The sequence below is a fragment of the Limulus polyphemus genome, unplaced genomic scaffold (genome assembly GCF_000517525.1).
Source record: "Limulus polyphemus unplaced genomic scaffold, Limulus_polyphemus-2.1.2 Scaffold12, whole genome shotgun sequence".
In the NCBI taxonomy this organism is placed as follows: Eukaryota; Metazoa; Arthropoda; class Merostomata; order Xiphosura; family Limulidae; genus Limulus; species Limulus polyphemus.
The window spans coordinates 134,257-142,913 of NW_013665622.1; positions in this window are offsets into that span (position 1 = coordinate 134,257).

Sequence of the window (8,657 nt, forward strand, 5' to 3'; positions counted from 1 at the left end):
TTATATATATATATATATATATATATACATAATGACGAATACATCCACGAAATGTGATCAATCATCCGTGAAGAAAACAGAACATGAAATTTTTACATGCAAAAGCAAGTCCTCTCAGGTGTTCAATTTTTGTTTTCTCATTTGGATTTTTAGGAGAACCCATCAGTCAAAGAGTCGACTGCGCAATTTTCATGTTCACACGCACATAAAAGGATTTTTTTTATTTATTTCCGTATCATAAATTAAGAACGTCAATAAAAACAAACTTTAAGGATTTAAGAAAAAATTTGTTGAGTTTTTTTTTTATATAATCTTTGCCCCAAGCCTTCATTTCTTTTTACAACAAATGACGTGTTTTTTACTGAATCATTTAAGTGAGCGCTGACACTTCATAAATTTACAGAGATGTGATTTTTCCCGAAAAATCTGCTGCATTTATGTTCGATGCATCTTTATAGAACTATATTATGTTGTTAACAATATTATGTTGTTTATTATATTATGTTATATTATTATATTATGTTGTTAATAAGCAGACTTATCGCTGGCGGTTTTAATTTGGGCCTTTTTTTACCTGATTTATTAACTTCGAAAAGCTAAATGCCCAACATTTACGTAAATTTTAATACCACGTACATGAACATTTATTATTCACATATTGAATCAAGTGCCTTCATCTATACATACACACACACACTGTTCATGTTTTTATTTTATTTCAGACTATGTGGTTGGATTTAAATAGTTTCTCTGTTTCGTATTAGTCTCCCTCTAATAGAATACAGCACAAGTAGTCCATTGTGTACAGCTTTGTGCTAAAACGAATAAAACAATAAATATGTTTAGAAGGACTGAAGTGAGCTGTCTGATTTATTCAAAAAATATATTCTTAATATTTTTAAAACATCAAAAGCGAGTACTATTTTAAGATGTTATCTTACCGCCAACTCTTTCTGTTACCTTCGTAGGTTTACATGTTAACAATTCTGTTAATTCCTACTTTAAACTTATAATTCAGGTGGATTTTTATCGAATGAAGGTAAGATAAGGGACAAGATAGGTTAGTTTTAGTACTGGATGAATACGGTGATACTGAAGTTTCAAATATTGCTAACATATATTTATATTTTGGAATTTTAGTTCCCGTAATGTGTGATACTAAATCTTAGCCGCTTTATACAGACCTCTGATATTGGTGCAATAAAATCAAAACATTTAAAGACATCATGAACATTTGAGTCAACCAGTACAAAAATCAACATGTCCACAACTCACCCTAATATGAAAATTGAAATGGACGTACGCCACCATTCTTATTTTTATCCAAAATACCAGTCGCGTTTGAACTCCCTCTCTTTCTCGTAAAGCAGCAGGTTGAGGCCGTTTAAAGACTTAAAAGTTTCTCTTACGAACTTAATTAATAACATAAATTACTCAGCTCCTCTGGTTTCACGAGCGACCGGGACTGTAATTTTAAGAAAGATTGCAGCACCTTTCTGAATTCATAATGGCATACCATTCAATAAACCACGGGTTATTATCACGAAATGGAATTTTGCCTTATACTCTACACGGTAGGCGTTGCGGTTAAGTTTCTCTCGTGTGGCATCACTTGTAGCTACAAGTAAGGAAGAACGAAGAAATTAATACTGAAAACACGAAAAAAAAATCAGGAATAAAACAAGAATGACATACAGAAGTAATATATATATATATATATGACAGATAAAGGGTGGGTATGGACAAACAACCAAGTTTCGTGTGGAACAAAACCCGAGAGAGAAGCTAAGTAACCGATTGGCTTTTCAAGGGTATCTTACTGAATATTATGCATACTACTTGAAACATTGCGTTGCATCGAGACTCTTAATCCCATAATTCCATCATATTAGTTTGTATTTTCAAATTGTTTTGGAAAGTTTTATCCTTAACAACACAAGCGCCATCGTTGGTAGTAAATTTAAATACACCATCGTATTACACAAAAATGATTTATTGAATATAGAAGATTTATCAGACGAAAAAGGCAAACTTTAAAAAAAGTGAAATAAATCAAAATTAAAATCGTGCTTATTTTTGTTTGAGAACTGTAAATACATCAACTTCGTATGGTGATTATATTATAAGATACATCTAAACATTATAACAGAAAAACATACAGGTTGCTGTTGCACTACCGCAGACCTACCTACAATGGGATTTTTGCGCTCTTTGCACCACGAGGAATCGAATCCCAGATTTTAGCGTTGAAAGTCCATAAAATTATCGTTGACCATCAGAAGCATTCAAACAAAAATATTTAAATTGAAACTGGTGTAATATATAAACATTCTGACTTTATATAGGAGTGCAGTAAGATACATTTTTATGCTCGTTAGCATACCGTATTCTGCGTAAACATATTTCATCTTTATACGTTTGTTATTTGAAGTGTCTTTTTTTCATGGTGAGGAAAGATGTTTTAGAATTAAGTTAGGTGGTGTTGAGTTTATTATTTATTTTACTTTTATTTTTGATAAATCCAGTTTATTGTTAATTTTAGTTATGTTTTTAGTGTATAAAATAATGTTAATCTTAAGTTCATCTTATATTTTATTATAACGCTTTTGATTTATTAATAACTAAAAATTAATTTATTGCGAGGTTTTACTTTTTTGATTCCATTTAGCTTTTTATTTTTTACCAAGACTGGGATCGTACCTTTGGCGACCCTGCCTTTGTGCACAAAATTCCACATCTAAGTGGAATTTTTAGGGTGGAGAAAATATAAAAACTATTTACATAGGAAGGAAGGAATTGTGGTTTAATAATTACGTAAGTATCGTTTTCAATAACACCTAGGATCGAAGTTAACTATGTGGTTATCCGCTAACCTAGTTCTAAAAGTCATATTACTTTGGAGTTTTTCAAAAAGAAAAGATTAATCTAAGGTGACATTTAGGTAGAAATATTTATAGAAGAACCTGATGGCGCTACGTTTTCATTATTCAAAGTATACTCTAAATAATACCGAAAATAATAATTAGTGTTCCGAATAAGTTAAACTTTGAAGGCTATTTTATAGATTTTGAACAATCTTTGCGATTATTGTTACATCATCAGATTTGGTCTAACTCTGGTCAATCGCTCAGTAATATTAAAACTCAGTTCAGTAGCTTTGATCTATTCTTTTTATAGTCATATCTGTGAATACGAAATATTTCTAAATTTAAGTTTGGAGGAATTGACAGTTTGGAAGAATCTGCGTTAAAATATTAGCATCATTATTTCTAAATAACAAAGTAATAGTACGGACAACGACGAATATGTAAGAAAAGGTGATGACATTTTAATAGACCATCCATAATATTAAACCCAGGTCAGTGGTATATCTTTTAATTTTTTTTTTTAAATCGTGACCGTGAATATTATAGATTTCTACTTTTAAGTTCTGGGTAGTCATTGAATAGTCTTTTATGGTCTTTCTAAAATTAATAAAGAAGGATGCCCATTACGACCTGTCCTCCAGTTGTGGGTTTAAGGACTTACAACGCTAAAAACTTAGGTTCGATTCCCCGCGGTAAACACAGAAGATAGCCCAATGCGTATTTCCTCTAAAAAAACAATATGTTGTTTGTTTGTTTGGAATTAAGCACAAAGCTACACAATGGGCTATCAGTACTCTGCCCACCACTGGTATCGAAACCCGGTTTCTAGCGTTGTAAGTCCACAGACATACCGCTGTGCCACTGGGGGTGGGGCAAAAAACAACAACAATATAAATAAATCATTACGACCTTCAGTTTCTAACACTGGAACACTTATAACTGTAGCTGGTTTTTTGGTTAGATTTGTGAAGACTTTCCCCACCAATGAATACAAGCTCTAAAGAAATTTGGATTTTATAATATTATACAACAAATAAAGTTTGATAGCAATGTTCATTGTGCCAAATTTGATGTTTAGTCGCTTGTACATAAACATGTATCATTAGATAAGACTGTGCAATTAAGTGCTGACCTGATCTTTAACAACTCATCACCTCTGATAATCTGAACATTCCTAAATCTGTTTTTCTGAAGTTGATGAACTTTGTTACAGAATAATTCCATTTCCTTTTTATCGGCAGTCTTTACGATCAGATTCGATAGTGTCGTTCATGGGTTCTAGGCTAGCGCCCTCTTCTGATCAAGCTTCTCAATTTCTTGATTAACTGGATAGTAAGCAAAACAGCATAAAATTCAACAATACCATAAACTTTTATTTCTGGACATTTCCATTTACAACAATAATGGTCACTTCCAATGTAAAGTATAACATCAAAAACGTTTACTGGTGTGTACTTTAATTTTGCAAGTTTTATACCAAATATTTTTAAATAAAACTTGTCCAAAATATTTTACGAGACTGTGCATATAAAATATTTATGAAGTTTTGCATAAAGAATTCAATAACATCTAAGAATTATCTTGCAAAAAGTATCTCATTATTTATGTTGCTGGTAAAATACTTCGTAACTATCTAAATACGCGTTATTTTATTAAACCGTATATAGGAAGTGTCCAAATATCCAGCCATTCTTACCCAGCAGTATATGGGTAAGTATTCTCTGATTGTTACAAAAAAAGAAGTTCGGAACTATGATTTGTAAGATTTATCCTAAAATACATTCGAGATGTGTTTACCTGCACAATGACAAGTATACGCTAGCATACATAAACATTTTAACCCTACACTGGCGAGTATACACCGTGTACACTCGCCAGTGTAGGGTTAAAATGTTTATGTATGTTCGTATATATTCTCCAGTGTGGAGTTAAAATGTTTGATGTATGCTGTTAAAATGTTTGATGTATGCTATCAGTATAGGGTTAAAATTTTTGATGTATGCTAGTGTGTAGTTAAAATGTTTGATGTATGCTAGTGTACACTCGCCGGTGTGAAGCTAAAATTTTTGATGTATGCTAGTGTATAGTTGCCAGTGTGTAGTTAAAATGTTTGATGTATGCAAGTGTATACTCACCAGTGTGGAGTTAAAATTTTTGATGTATGCTTGTGTATATTTGCCAGTGTAGGGTTAAAATGTTTATGTACGTTCGTATATATATTCTCCAGTGTGGACAAATATGCACTAGCATACATCAAACATTTTAACACTACACTGGTGAGTATACACTAGCAAATATTTTAACTTTGAATAACTGATAATAACATAAACTAAACAGAGCTATTAAATAGATTTTTTTTTAAATATGAGCTAGAGCAGCCCGATTATATAAGTTCCCCATGCCATATTAACTACACTGGTAATGCTCTGTTTCCGTTAAGAGGGGGAGAGCGTAGTTAACAACAATTCCCAGTCATTAAATTAAACAGTGTACAGTAATGGATTATTGTAATGATCATGCACTATAATTGTATAACAGAAACATTTTCCAGGTACTTCTCTAAAGCAAAAATTCATAAGCGCTTCCTTTATTGAAAAAGGAAAAGCTTGCAATAACGAGGTACAGTTTCTTACCAATGGTAAACTAATTTACGGATATTATCATGGGAACAGGATTTATTAAACACATAAATTTTAGTGGATATAACATGCGATATACTACATCAATTTTACTATATATGCACCCATACAAATATGATTATTTCTGTATGTGGGAGGATATGTATGTATACGTGTGTAAGAGAAGGTACGTACGTGTGTGTAATAGGATCTGTACCTGTGTGAAAGCCTCTATTTGTAAGAGAATATATATGTGTGTGAGAGAGTAAGCATTAGTGCATGAAAGGTATATGCATGTGTTAGAGAAAGTAAATATAAGTGTATGAGAGATATATGCACGTGTGTGAGAAAGTAAGCATTAGTGTATGAAAGGTATATGCATGTGTGTAAGAGAGTAAATATAAGAGTATGAGAGATATATGCACGTGTGTGAGAGAGCAAGTATTAGTGTATGAAAGCTATATGCATGTGTGTGAAAGAGTAAATATAAATGTATGAGAGGTATATGCACATGTGTGAGAGAGTAAGTATTTGCGTGAAAGGATGTGTTTAAGTGTGAGGGTATGTATGTGTAGATGAGAGGGTATGTGTGAAAGGATATTCGTGTGAGAGTCTGTTTGTGTGAAAAGATAATTAGGTGCGACAGAAACAGTACGTGAAAGATGTGTCTCAGAGTGAGGGTATGTATGTATATATGATTGAAAAGGTATGTGCGTTTGTGAGAAAATATATGTGTATAAGAGTACATACGTGTGTATATGAAAGGGTATATGTGTGTCTGAAAGGATATGTATGTGTGTGATGGTCTCTATGTGAGTGAGAGGGTATATATAGAAAAATAAGATTTTGTTGGAAAACACATATGCGTCCACTTAAAGCAACGCATCATCAGAAAAATTGTAATTTTGTTGTGTTGATTGCAAAGCAACAGAATTAATATACGAAGTGACAGGACTGCAAATTAAGTAATTAAGAGGGCGTGAACTCTACATACTTCCCAGAATTTTCTAATTACAACAGTTCTTCCTTCAACGTTCCTGACTATACAATTCTTCCCCCAACACGAAGCAAAGAAAGAAAGAAAGAGAAACCACGTGTAACTCAGTGGTATACAATTTCTATAAGATATATGAGCGTGGGATAAGTTAGCGGATTCCCCATACATTTACAACTACATAGGAACTCTACGCAGCAAAGTTAACATATAATTATTTATTTTCTTCGTATGTTATAACTGTTCAAGCATCGGACTGTATAATCACTTGTTTTAGCGGTGAGTCTAATTAAAGAACAGCAAGACGCACTACTACATAATCTGCAGCCAGACATGTTGGTGGCCGATAAAGACATGCTAGTTTAGCAGTTAACAAAATACAGTTGAAGAAAAAGTGGATAGAGAGAAGGGGGAGGTCAATTTATCACTGCTTCATCACGTTCTTTGACTGACTTTTTTTTTCCCCTCTATAAAAGGAAGAAATACGTAAAATATAGACTTTAAGGAATTTCTTAGTAACTAAATAGTTGAAAAAAAAAGACAAATTTTATTACTTACGTACTATAAATTTTATTTTCTTCAAAACCTAAACACTGGTCATAGGTCGAGCTTTTGGTTTGGTCCGGCACGTATTTTTAAACAAAAAGTGCGAAACTAAGCAGCTAAATATGTTGGTTTGTTTTGAATTTCGCGCAAAGCTACACGAGGGCTATCTGCGCTAGCCGTCCCTAATTTAGCAGTGAAAGACTAGAGGGAAGGCAGCTACTCATCACTACTCACCCCCCAACTCTTGGGATTCTCTTTTACCAACGAATAGTGGGATTTATCGGCACATTATAACGCCCTCCCGGGTGAAAGGACCCGTGACACTCAGATTGCGACTCAAGCGCCCTAACCACGTGGCCATGAGAGAATGTATTACACAGGTTTCATCTCAGCACAGAAAATTTTCAAAACCATTCTATTAGTTTTTAATATAGCTTTAACAAGGTCGTTTATATACCGTGGGATGCTTCAACCTATGACGTGTACGATATGTAGATATAAGGTTTTTTTTATACCCATACCGACATCAATGAAAAGTTTGGTTCGTAAATATTAATTTTTATCAAGCAAAAGTTAAAGGCAGTGGGTGGTGATGACTAGCTGCCTTTCCTCTAGTCTTACGCTGCTAAATTAGGGACGGCTAGCGCAGATAGCCCTCGTGTAGCTTCGCGCAGAATTCAAAACAAACAAACAAGCAAACGTTAAAGGCATGCCTATGTATAAGCCGATTTCACAGTTGTCATAAATTAAAGATTCTTTACCCTTTGGAGATAGAGAAAAATATGTATATGTATAACCTTGAGGAGAGAGACAAATATGTATATATAACCTTGAAGAGAGAGACAAATATGTATATGTATAACCTTGAGGAGAGAGACAAATGTGTATGTATAACCTTGAAGAGAGAGAGACAAATATGTATATGTATAACCTTGAGGAGAGAGACAAATATGTATGTATAACCTTGAAGAGAGAGACAAATATATATATTTATAATCTTGAGGAAAGAAACAAATAAAAGAAAAGATATGTTACTGACATGAAAAAATGTAGTAGATTGTGGAAATAACCTGTTAAACATTGTCGTCAACTGAGTTTTTGACCCTGGTCTTCACCTTTCTAACTTTCCCTTGTGCCAACTTGCTCATTTAATTTTTAGCTTTGGTCCAAATTTTAAATTCCTTTATCTTTGATCTAAATTTTTATTTCTTTCAAGTTTCAAGAAATTCAAGTGGCTAAAAAATGTTGTTAAATAAAATTAACACGAGAGGGCCAAAGAGAGGAGGATAACAATACTCCATACCACCCCGATTGGGAAATTCAGAGGATTTCCCTTAACTAAATCCCTGCTGCGGTTTTTAAAAAAATCTGATATAATTCCAACATTTACAGTTTCCTAAAACCAAGCAATCTATTTATACCGCATCATTTAAAAGAACAAATATACACATCGAACAAATCTACACATCGAACAAATCTACATACTGAACAAATCTACACATCGAACAAATCTACATACTGAACAAATCTACACATCAAACAAATCTACATACTGAACAAATCTACACATCAAACAAATCTACATACTGAACAAATCTACACATCGAACAGTAAAGTAGAATTTAAAATATT